Source organism: Hypanus sabinus, chromosome 28, assembly GCF_030144855.1.
Source record: "Hypanus sabinus isolate sHypSab1 chromosome 28, sHypSab1.hap1, whole genome shotgun sequence".
In the NCBI taxonomy this organism is placed as follows: domain Eukaryota; kingdom Metazoa; phylum Chordata; class Chondrichthyes; order Myliobatiformes; family Dasyatidae; genus Hypanus; species Hypanus sabinus.
The window spans coordinates 34,572,539-34,584,465 of NC_082733.1; the positions used below are offsets into that span (position 1 = coordinate 34,572,539).

Consider the following 11,927-nt stretch of genomic DNA (forward strand, 5'->3'; position numbering starts at 1 on the left):
TTGTTTTCACACTGCAGACGCTGTATTTATCATGTTTTTCTCCCCTGAGCTTGAGTTTAAGGAGATTTGGTATTTCACCAAAAACACTTGCAAATTTCTACAGATGTACTGTGAAGATCATTCTAACTCGCTGCACCACCGTCTGGTATGGGGGGGCGGGGTGCGGGGGGAAAGTGCTCCTACCCAGGATCAAATAAGCTGTGGAGAGTTGTACAATCAGCCAGCTCCATCACGGACATTAGACTCCATAGTATACAAGGAGCAGAATCTCAGAAAGGCGCCGTCCATCATTAAGGACCTCCACAACCTCTTCTCATTGTTACCATCAGGGAGGAGGTACAGAAGCCTAAAGGCACACACTCAACAATTCAGGACCAGCTTCTTCCCCTCTGCCATCCAATTTCTGAACGGATATTGAACCAATGAATACCTCACTACTTTTATTTTCCAATTTTTTGCACTATATGTTTAATTTAACTATTTAATACACACACAGGTATACATATACATATATGTACAGTCCTGCTGAAGGGTTTCAGTCCAAAGCATCATCTGTACTTTTTTCCATAGAAGCTGCCTGGCCTACTGAGTTCCTCCAGCATTTTGTATGTGTGCTTGGATTTCCAGCATCTGTAGGTTTTCTCTTGTTTGCATTTACTGTAATTCACAGTTTTCTTTATCTCTCTATTATCATGTATTACATTGTACTGCTGCCACAAAGTTAACAAATTTCACAACATATTCTGGTGATATTAAACCTGATTCTGATTTTTTTGTTTCTTACTGTCCTTCACTGCTAACTTGCTACAATTCTACTGAGCAACTTTTGTTACCTCAGCCAATCGGCCCTTCAAAAATCAAATGCGCAAATCCTTATCCCATTATCTACGCATGTTTGTCTTCCAGGAATCAGAAGATTTTGTAGCAATCTGAAGACTTTAGTGCTTTTACATTCGAGACTGAAATTGGTAGACCTTTGGAGAATAAAGAGGTCAGTAATTATGGGGGTAAACATAGAACATAAAACACAGTACAAGCCCTTTGGTTCACAATGTTGTACCAACTGTATAACTTTACACCAAGAACAATCTAATCTTTCCATCCCACATAGCCCTCCATTTTCCTTTTCATCCTTGTACCTACTTATGAGTCTAAAATACCCTTAATATATCTACCTCTCCTACAACCCACTGCCTCTACTCCCTCAAGAGTTTGCTAAGATTCAGCATGACATCTAAAATACTGTATGTAATTAGTTTTGCTACAATAAGTGTATGGGACACTGGAAAGATGTTGAATTTCCCCTTAGGGATGAATAAAGTATCTATCTATCTATCTATCTATCTATCTATCTATCTATCTATCTATCTATCTATCTATCTATCTAACTTTAACAAACTTCTGTCGATGTGTAGCAGAGAGTATATTGCATCACAGCCTCATATGGAAACACCAATGCCCTTGAATGGAAAATCCTACAAAAAGTAGTGAATACAGCCCAGTCCATCACAGGTAAATGCCTCCCCACCATTGAGCACATCTACACAGAGTGTTGTCACAGGAAAGCCGCATCCGTCATCAATGACCCCCACCACCTAGGTCATGTTCTCTTCTCGCTGCTGCCATCAGGAAGAAGGTACGGCAACCTCAGGACTCACACCACCAGCTTCAGGAACAGTTCCTATCCCAACCATCAGGCTCTTGAATCAAAGGGGATAACTTCACTTAACTTCAGTTGACCCATCACTGAAATGTTCCCACAACCAATGGATTCACTCTCAAGATCTTTTCATCTCATGTTCTCATATTTGTTGCTTATTCATTTATTAATATTATTGTTTATTTTTGTATTTACACAGTTTGTTGTCATTTGCACACCAGTTGAACTTCCAGTTGGTGCAGTCTTTCGTTTCTTCTACGATTATCGTTACATGCACATGCCGGTCAACTCTTTGAGTGATGATACAGAAAGTTTGAAGTTAATAACTCATCAGGGTGATTGATAAGTTTGTGGCCTAAGGTAAAAGGAGATGAGTTATTAACTTCAAATTTTCTGCATAATCACTCAAAGAGTTGAGCAGCATGTACATGTAACGAGAGCTGTATAACTCATCTCCTTCTACTGTAGGCCACGAACTTATCAATCACCCATCTGTGGACACTTTCTGGAGGTCCAAGATCCGTATTCTCCACGACCGCTGGACTATATGTGTAAATGTAGGAGGGGACTATGTTGAAAAATAAATGTGCTAGGTTCTCAAAAATTGACTCCTTCTACCTTAGGCCATAAACTTATCAATCACCCCTCGTATTATGGTTATTGGATTTTTGAGTATGTCCACAAGAAAATGAATCTCAGGGTTGTACATGGTGACCTACAGGTACTTTGATAACAAATTTAGCTTCCTACACATGGTAGCAAGTTTTATGCACCCACCATTCTTTGTTTAAAAACTTTCTAATATCCCCCCATACGTATATGTACAATATATACATATATGTACAAAATTATGTGCATATGAACAAAATTAAGGGTGGGAAGTTTAGGGGAGACATCAGGGGTAAGTTTTTTTACACAGAGGGTTGTGAGTGCCTGGAATGGCTTGCTGGGGATGGTGGCAGAGGTTAAAACACTGGGGGGGGGGGTATTTAAGAGCCTCTTGGACAGGCACATGGATGAAAGAAAAATAGAGGGTTATGGGGTAGTGTGGGTTTAGTACTTTTTTAAGGACACTATGGGTCAGCACAACATAGAGGGCTGAAGGGCCTGTACTGTGCTGTAGTGTTCTATGGTTCCATGGTTCTATACTTTTTTACAATCCCTTTAAAATTGTGCCCTCTCATATTCACCATAAAAACTAGTGATTTTCTCTTTGGAACAAAGAAGAATGACAAGAAACTTCATACAGGTGTATAAGATGATAAGAAGCATGAGTAGACAGCTGGCAACTTTATCCCAGGGTACCAATACAGGGAGAAATATTTTTAGAGCAACTGGAGAAAGTATAATTGGGATGTCTGAAGTAGTTTTGTACACAGAGTGATAAATGCATGGAATGAACTGCCAGAGGTAGTAGATGCATTACAGACATTGAATGGACTGTTGGATTGACGTGTGTACGGGGTGTCCAGGGAGGGGTAACACCTCTGATGAAGACGGTGTTGTGTCCAATTTGGAGCAGCTCACTCACCTCTGGTCCCCACTGGACACTCAGCTCTCATCTGTAGTTCCAAGGAACTGTTTGCATGTGACAATGGCCACATCCTGGTACACTGCTTCAACAGGCGGGCTAAACTAGGTGAGGGAAGCCAGTGGCCTCATACCCAGTGAGATAGGAGCATGCATGTCCTAGCCTGCGAAGTCAGGTCCAGTAAACTGGGTGGATGAGATCTACAGTGAGATCCAATGCCAGGGAGGTGGTACTGCAGTACTCCACGGAGAGCGAAAGGCATGACAAGGCACAGAAGGCGTCATGGTCATCCACGCAATCAAGGAAGACCCAGCTGTGACACATGTTCTTACCACTGGACCTGGACTTCAGAGGTCAGGAGAGTGGAGCTTTTCCAGTGCAATGTCTTTAAAAACTCTCCTGATGGATGACAGAAAAAACTACTTTCTTTGGTAGTTGGTAGGGGGTTGACTTTGTTTTATTAAAAAAAAATTCTTTTATGATGTATGACTCATCTTTAAATTTTTGATTACAGAGTGGTATACCTTTATGTGTTATGATATAACATTTTGATCAATTTTATTACAATATATGAATGTACACAAGTTATGTTGAGATGTATCTATGTGTTGCACTCTGTAAATCTTGTTTTTTTTCTTCTGAATAAAAATATTGTTAAAAAAAAACTCTCCTGCACAGGTTTCCTGTTATTGTCAAACACAATGGACAACCACCAGATAGGCTGACGGAAGAAAGAAAAATCTAGGGCTATGTGGGAGGGAAGGTTCAGATTGATTTTTAAGTAGGTTTAAAAAGTTGGCACAACATTTTCAGATGAAGGTCGTGTACTGTACTGTGCTGTTCTGTTCTCTATTGTAAAGTGCACATGGGTAACAGGACCAACTGTGTATTGAATCATGGAGATACTTCAATGGACCATTTTTCACGTCCTTATCTTCACCACTTTCTAGGGTGCTGGGGAGGAGTGAGTATTACTGAATGAAAAGATAGAGAGATTCATGGAGGGAATTAAAACCTTTGCAGATGGAGGAAGAGCTGCTAAAATTGGAGCAATTAATTTTGCAAATGACTGTTATGGAGATGATCAAAAGGTCAGGACAGAAGGAGCATATTGAAAAGATGAAGACAATTGCAGAGGTAAGATCACTTCTGATCAAATTCACGTCCTTTGTCCTCTGGCAAATAAATTTAATTGTGGAGAGTTAATGAGTAACACTAAGGCAAATAATTTTCAACACAAAGAAGCTAAATAAGGTAATCGTTATCTGGTCATTAATAGAGTATTTAATATTGTCTTATGCTCTTGCATACATGACAATGAACTTGGGCTTGATTTTGACATTTCTCAGTATGTCCCAATGAGTTTCACTTTGTTGAGCGCAATCACTATTATTCTGTGCTTATTTAATCAGAAATAAGACGAGTGATTGGATATGCGGGATGGGAAGGAATATTAGCTGAAGATCGAGAGAATACATATAGATTGGTATTGCAGGATTCCTTAAATCAGTCTGAGGCATAAACAGATCAGTTTTGATTTATCTTTTACTGCAAACTATGAACCCATATCCACATTAGGATTATCAGCCTATGTTTTGATCCTTATAAACTGGTATTGGTTTATATGAATAATGTTTAATGCTTTGCAGTTTAACTTTCTTATGCCAGTAGTATTACCTATGCGAGGCCGTTATTGGTCAGGGTTGACCATAGATGTTGCAGTCCAGCTGTCTAGATGAGCAAGCCTAGGCAATACAATATGGAGAGAGCAAACTCCCCCTCTCCACACATCTGCTGAACTCAAAAGAACAGCCAAGAATGATACAGTTTGTTACCAGCAGCATCACAGGAGTTGCTAGTCAGCTTTGAAAACAATGTAGGACTGCCTTAGGGACTTTTCCCTCGGGGTTTGCTCGCGAAGCCTTCCCCATGAGTGGGTTTAGCTGCAAGGCAGCGGAGGTTTGAAATCAGAGTTTTCCTCCTCCCCAGTGAGCTGCAAGCTATAGCTGATGGACCCCATCTGCCCGAAGTGACTAGTTTTAAGGCACCAGTAACCTGCCTTTGCCACTTCTCCTGTCAGAAGAAACAGCTCTGCCAGGCTTAGTAACTAACCCACATTTGAAGGCCAGGAGCCGATCTTGGTTGTCAGGGACTATTTAAGGTCCACATCACTGGGAGCATATCCCCATTACCATCTCCTGGCTATAGAATGCTTAAGGTACCAATTACCTATGTATAAACAATTATTCAGTATATTTCCTTGTGGTCAAAGTATGTAGATGCGATAATTTAGTGTGTCCCCTAGCGGTTACAGTATTACTCTATAAGCTTCTTGAGTATTGCATTATTTGAATAGGGGCTCTCTGATTGTTTAATCTTATCTACAAATTTGAATGGAATGTAGTTGCCTATGGTATAAAAAGAGCATGCTGGCTCACCATCTTCTTTCGCCTTCTTTGCTCTTTTCCCTCTGTTGTCTCCTCCGTTCCCAATCTCTGTGTCCTGTTAACAGGAAGCAACATGATTTAAGCCTTGTTCTTGACTTCTGAAAGAATCTCGGATCAGCGAATACCAGAGTCCAACTCTGGCGATAGAACTTTAATGTGAGGATTAATAACTCTGTAGGCATTAAAATGGGTCAAGGTGAGGCCGATAATTTTAAATACAAGAGATTTTACAGGCGCTGGAACCTCTGTGTAGCACACACAACATTCTAATGGAACTCCACAAAGGGAATAAACTGCCATCGTTTCAGGCTGAGACCTGGAAAGGAAGGCGACGAATCCAGACTAAGAGGGTGGGGGTAGGTGAAGGAGTACAAGCAGATAAATGATAGATGAAACCAGGCGAGGGGCAAAATAGGTGGTTGAGGGAGGGTAGATGAAGTCAGAAGTTAGGATGTGATAGGTGGAGGAGATAAGGGGCTGAAGGAATCGCAGAGCAGAGGAGAATGGACCATGGGAGAAAAGAAAGAAGGAGGGGCATCAGAGGGAGGTGAGGAGAATGGAACTGGTAAGAGGAGAGCCAGAATGGGGAGTGAAAAAAATGAGAGAAGTGGTAGTAAGAAGACATTGCTGGAAGTTGAGAATCTCCATTTGGAAATTAAGATCACATGTCGACATTAGATTATCAGCATACATATTGATCTCTAAACACTGGTAATGGAACTTTAATCCAGAGATTTAATGAATCTGTAGGCATTAAAATGAGAGCACCAGGTCAAGGTTAAGGGCATTGACCTTTATTCCCCTCTATAGATGCTACCTGATTTGCTGAGTTCCTCCAGCATTTTGTGAGTGGTGCTCTGGCTTCCAGCATCTACAGAATCTTTGATGTTTATGATTTCACACAGAATTCCGAAAACGTTTGTTTCAATCCTCCACAAGGCAACCATTTCTTGATTGCAGTCAATTTATTTCTTAACCACTATATTTTATACTTAGGTGGCTCCATCTACAACAATGATACCTTCCTTCTTAGTCAGCAATTTCCTTCGATATCTTTTACCGGGGCAAGTCTTAGTACTTGAGCAGATCACATAAAGGCAACAGTTAATCCTTGTTTGACATCACATCAGTTAGGATATTAAATATCGCCATAGTTAAATGATCAGATGCTTTGCAAAGGGTTTATTGATCCAAGAGCTTCCCAGTGCGTGTTGTATTTTTTTTTAACTTAAATATCCGCTTAGTGCAGCTCGTTTTAATTGCAAACACAGATGATGTGTGGCTCTGCAGAGACTGTACGAAGACACTACACCAACTGGTAGTTCTCTTACTAATGCACAACACTTTGATTTTAGTGGTTCCTCTGCAGTTCTGATGAACTACCCAGCAGGTAATTCGAGATGCACAATTGATTGCTTCGTGTTATTGCAAATGACAAGCAGAGCATTCTGCAATCCGAGATGATTGTCGAACAATTTTTTTCTGGTCTTTTTTCAAATTGCAACAGTTGTGCATGTTGGAGCTATTTAAGAGCTGCAACTGATGCTCTCTTCCTTTGTTCGTCTCTGTCTGAGCAAGGGAGGTCAGCGCTGAGAGGTGTGTGGAAAAGACTCTCCACAAAGGGACTCTGACTCATCTGGACAGCGTTTCTCAATGGAATTGCCCGACTTCACCCACTCAAACTGAAGTGAACCCCACCCCCTCTTGTGTGCTGGGAATTTAGAACCGACTGTCAGATTGTGGTGGAGGTGGGGGGAGTGAACCTGTCAGCTCACTCTGTCGCAATCTCGCTCCCCATGGGCAGACCTTTCACAGGAACTGAAACCCTATTCATTTCATGGGGAATATTATTCCGCAGAGCAGAAAGGAATGGGGAAGGTAAGTCTTTGTTTTTAATCACTTTGCTTTCATTAAATCTGCATTTTATGCACTTTTGATTACATTTTCCTTACTTTTATTTTTTTTGTTACAGAACCACCAAATATAGCATAAGGAGGCCATTTGGTCCATCAAGTCTGTACTAGCTCAGTGTAAGAACACTCAAGCTCCTTCCGCTTCATCAACTCTCCCCATAGTCCTGCAGATTTTCCTTTCAGATACAATTGAATTTACCTCCATTTCTCTCCTTTGCTGTATATTCTAGCCCGTCAATACTTGCAGTGTTAAAGATTTCCCAGCTATCACCTTTGGCTCTTCTTTTCGTGTCCCCTTGCTCTTCAATCTTCTCTTCAATGGGGTTGATTTCTTTCCATCTACATATGTTTTCAGGATTGGAAATAACAGTGCTAAGATTTTAAAAAGAATGTTATTTTTCAGTTTTAATAGTTTTCCGATGTTTTTGGAGGCCAAAGGCTATAAAATATGTGGGCACACGATCTCCAAATACATTCAAACCTGCACCCTGTGCTGGAAACAGACAGTGGTGGGCCAATGAGATCAATGTGCTGCAAATGGCCCATTAAACGGGGAGGACTCAGACCAGGTGTGGTGACTCTGGGAAATGGGCCTTGTCCAATATATTCAACTCCTACTGGTGCATTTCTGTTCCAAATTCCCTGCCTGTTGTCTTGCTCAGCTTTGCTTTTGTAGCCTTACTGGAACAACACTCCAACAAGGACTCCTGCCCTCCCTACTCCAGGCTTATATACACTTCCTTTCCACTGACATTGATGGCAAATCTCTCAGTTTAAAGTTCACTATCCTGCCAGAGCATCTCCCTCACTCTCCCACTCCCTATCTTTCTTTCTTTCTTCATCATTTGCTATCTCTTTTTCAGTGTCACTTTCCCTATCTGTGCACCCCCTGACTGTCTCTCCTCTTTTCATTCTCTGTCTGTCTGTCACTCTCTCACTATATCTCACTCTATCTGTCTGTATCTCTCAGCCTGTCTATCACACTCTCATCCTCTTTCTGTCTTTCTGCCACTGTCTCTCTCACTCTATCAGTCTATCTCTCTGTATGACAGTGCCTGAGTGTCTCCGTCACCCTTACTCAGCGTTACTGAACCCTCATCTCTCTCTCTCCTTACTGTCTGTCTTTCAGTCTATCAGAGTGTCTCCCTTAATCATTTTCAGTCTTCCTTTCTTCCTCACTCATTCTCTTTATCTCTCTCTCCCAGTCTTCCTGTAAGTGCCTCTTTCTTTGTTTTTCTGTCTCTTTGTGTTTCTGACTATCTGCCTTAGATTCTCTTTCTGTCAGTTTCTCTCCAATAACCATCTAAACAGATGGCCTTTTTGCCTAGTCGTATGAGAAAAAGGTAAGAAATAGGACTGAGATTAGATCACCTAGCTTCCCCCTGCCCCAGTTATTCTCCCAGTTAATTAGGGTGTCATGATCATAAATTTAAAGATCCAGATGTCAGTGCAGGTTAGCTCTGTGTCGTGCTCCAAGCACTGAAACTCATTGCCCAGAGAACTACAAACATGAAGGATGTCCCAAGAATTGGAGGATTTTGCTTTTCACTCTTCCTTTTGCCATGAAAGTAACTGTCGGCCACTTAAACGTGCCAGAACACTGTGAAGTATACATTTTGTCTTGAATGGAAATGCTTTCTGTTGGTTTTGTTTCAAGTGAGCAACTACCCAAATGGACTGTGGGAGTGAGAGTTCCAGTTTGCAGCATTCCCAAACCAACTATAACGCTCCTTGGCAACCGGGCTTCGAGTGAATCTAGATTGAACTGCATGATTAATGTACAGGATAAAGAACCAACTGTAATACAGTTGATAAGAAAACAGCCTGCAAACTGGCACATTGAAGTAAAACTCTGGGCTGTCCTTACCACAGGAATGACAAGGAATCTTAGGATGGGAAACAGCTTCTTCCTCCCGATTGTGAGACGACTGAATTCACCGTCACCACCCAGACCTTTTTAACTTTCTAACTTGTATTTTATTTGTTAATTTATTTGTGGTGTAATTCCATTATGTGTTGTGTGTGAGTTCTAAGTACTGTGTTGTGCACCTTGGTCCGGAAGAACATTGCTTTGTTTGGCGGTGTACTGTACATGTAATGTTACTTCATGTGTTGAATGTGAGTTATGTGTTGTGCACCTTGGTCTGGAGCAGGGTCCTCCAACATTTTTTTATGCCATGGACCCCCTGCCATTAACCAAGGGTCTGTGGACCCCAGGTTGAGAATCCTTGATCTGGAAGAACATTGTTTCATTTGGCGGTTCTGTCCATGTGTACGTTTGAATGGCAATAAACTTGAATTTGAGCTTGAGGTCGAACTTGAGTCGCGAGCATATCCATTCTTGTATACATTGAGTCCACAATATGGCAGTATGTATACTATCACCAGAATCAAAATCAGATTTATTATCACAGACTTCTATGATGTGAACTTTGTGGTTTTATGGCAGCAAAATGGTACAAGGTCATAAAATTACCACAAATTTCAAAATTAAATAGGTCAATAAAAATGGAATAATGAAGTGGTGTTCGTGGGTTCGTGGACCACCCAGGAATCTGATGGTTGGGGCAGCGAGGGGTGGGGGGGGGGAGAAGCTGTTCGTGAATCACTGAGTGTGGATCTTCAGGCTCCTGAACCTCCTTCCCGCTGGTAGTTATGAGAACAGGGCATGTCTGAGTTAGTGAGGGTCTTTAATAAAGGATTCCACTTTCTCGATGGACTACCTCTTGAAGCTGGCCTTGATGGTAGGAAGGGATGTATCTGAGATGGAACTGGCCGAGTTTAAACCTTCTGAAGTCCCTCGCAATCATTGCAGCCACCGTACCAAGTTGTGGTGCAACCTACCAAAATGCTCTCCACTGTAAATCTATAGGGATTTGTATGAGTTTTTGGTGACATACCAAACCTCCTCAATCTCATAATTAAGTAGAGTTCCATATAGGCACTGTTGATGAACATGCATACCAGGAGGAAGAAGCCAGAAGAAGAAGATGGGGGGAGCAGCTGGAGTATAAACTGGCAGGTGATAGATTAAAACAGGTGAGGGGAAAGTGGGAGGGTGGGGCGTGATAGGTAGAATAGGTAAAGGGCTGAAGAAGATGTAATTTTCTCTACCTCCTTATTCTTGTTTCTTCCCCTTTCCTTTCCAGTCCTGATGAAAGGCCTCAGGCCAAAACATTGACTGCTAATTCCTCTCCCTAGATGCTGCCTGGCCTGCTGAGTTCCTCCAGTATTTTGAGTGTGTGTGTGTGTTTGTTTGTTTGTTGCTCTGGATTTTCAGCATCTGGAGGATCTCTGGTGTTTATGACCCGAGGCATCAACTCTGTTTCTTTTTCTCGTGATGCTGAATTTCCAGCTTTTTGTGTTTCAGTTTACTTTTCCAATCTTTTCTTCAAGAGCCACATTTAAAAAAGCACACAAGGGGTTCGTTCAGACCAAAGCAGTCAAAAAAGTTTGGCAAATATACTGTTGAAATCACACAACACAATAGTGTAATAAATGTCTGAAATGCATCATCGTGAGCTCTCTGGGTTCACCTTCTTTGTCCTGATGAACGTGAACACCCCACACTCTATATAGTTCAAAATTATGATTTGGCAAATTCTTATTCTGGGGAACTTGTGCCTTTAAAGTTGAGGAGGTAGTGGTTGTCTATAGTGTCCAAAAGCCAATCTCAATACACTAACTTGGCATAAACATTTCTTGATGCTGCTGTAGACAGAGTAGCTTTCTGTCTTATTTGAGCTTGTACATGCCCAGTATACAGAGTGAGTGAGATATACACAGCCTTAGGCGGAGCTGATGCGTACACAATATTTAGTATCTTAGCAACACTAGGTAATTTCCTTTTGGCTGAAAAACGCCCATCTGAAGTTGCTGCTCTGAAAAACAGCCTTTGAAAACATCTACAAAAGTGTTTCTGTTGCACGCACAAACCAGGGAACGTACCGTCTTCACTGTTCATTCTCCAGCCCCAAAGTCCCACCATGGCCCCTCTCCAGGGTCTGTCTGATCACAGACTGAAAAGCTGCTGTTCCTGGCCTCCCACATGCTTCACAGAAACTACTGCTGCACCTGCAGCCTGGCATGTGGTGAGTGGAGCGCTGCCAACTCAATGCCAGATGAAACCGATTCAACAAGATTCCTGCTTCCCATGGCTGAACAAAAACTAGCAAACTCACTCAGTGATCCAGAACTGCAGTGAGATTTATTTTCAGTGTGTTTGTCATTGTTGTCTCTCTCGATTGCTTCCTACACTCAGTGGCCACATTATTAGCTTCTTGGAGTCAAAATTTTTGAATAACTAAATAGAAAGTACCTTATACATATATACACTTTATATGTATGCATGTGTGTGTGTGTGTATATGTAACACA

General features: G+C 41.6%; 1 long non-coding RNA gene across 1 annotated transcript; it reads right to left on the minus strand.

The window, feature by feature from the left end:
• Positions 1-472: 472 nt before the first annotated feature.
• On the minus strand, positions 473-11,590 carry LOC132382362 (uncharacterized). The gene is made up of 3 exons (XR_009508293.1): positions 11,500-11,590; positions 5,630-5,693; positions 473-974 (listed from the first exon to the last, which is right to left on the minus strand). It is a non-coding gene; the product is annotated as an uncharacterized LOC132382362 (long non-coding RNA).
• Positions 11,591-11,927: the final 337 nt, after the last annotated feature.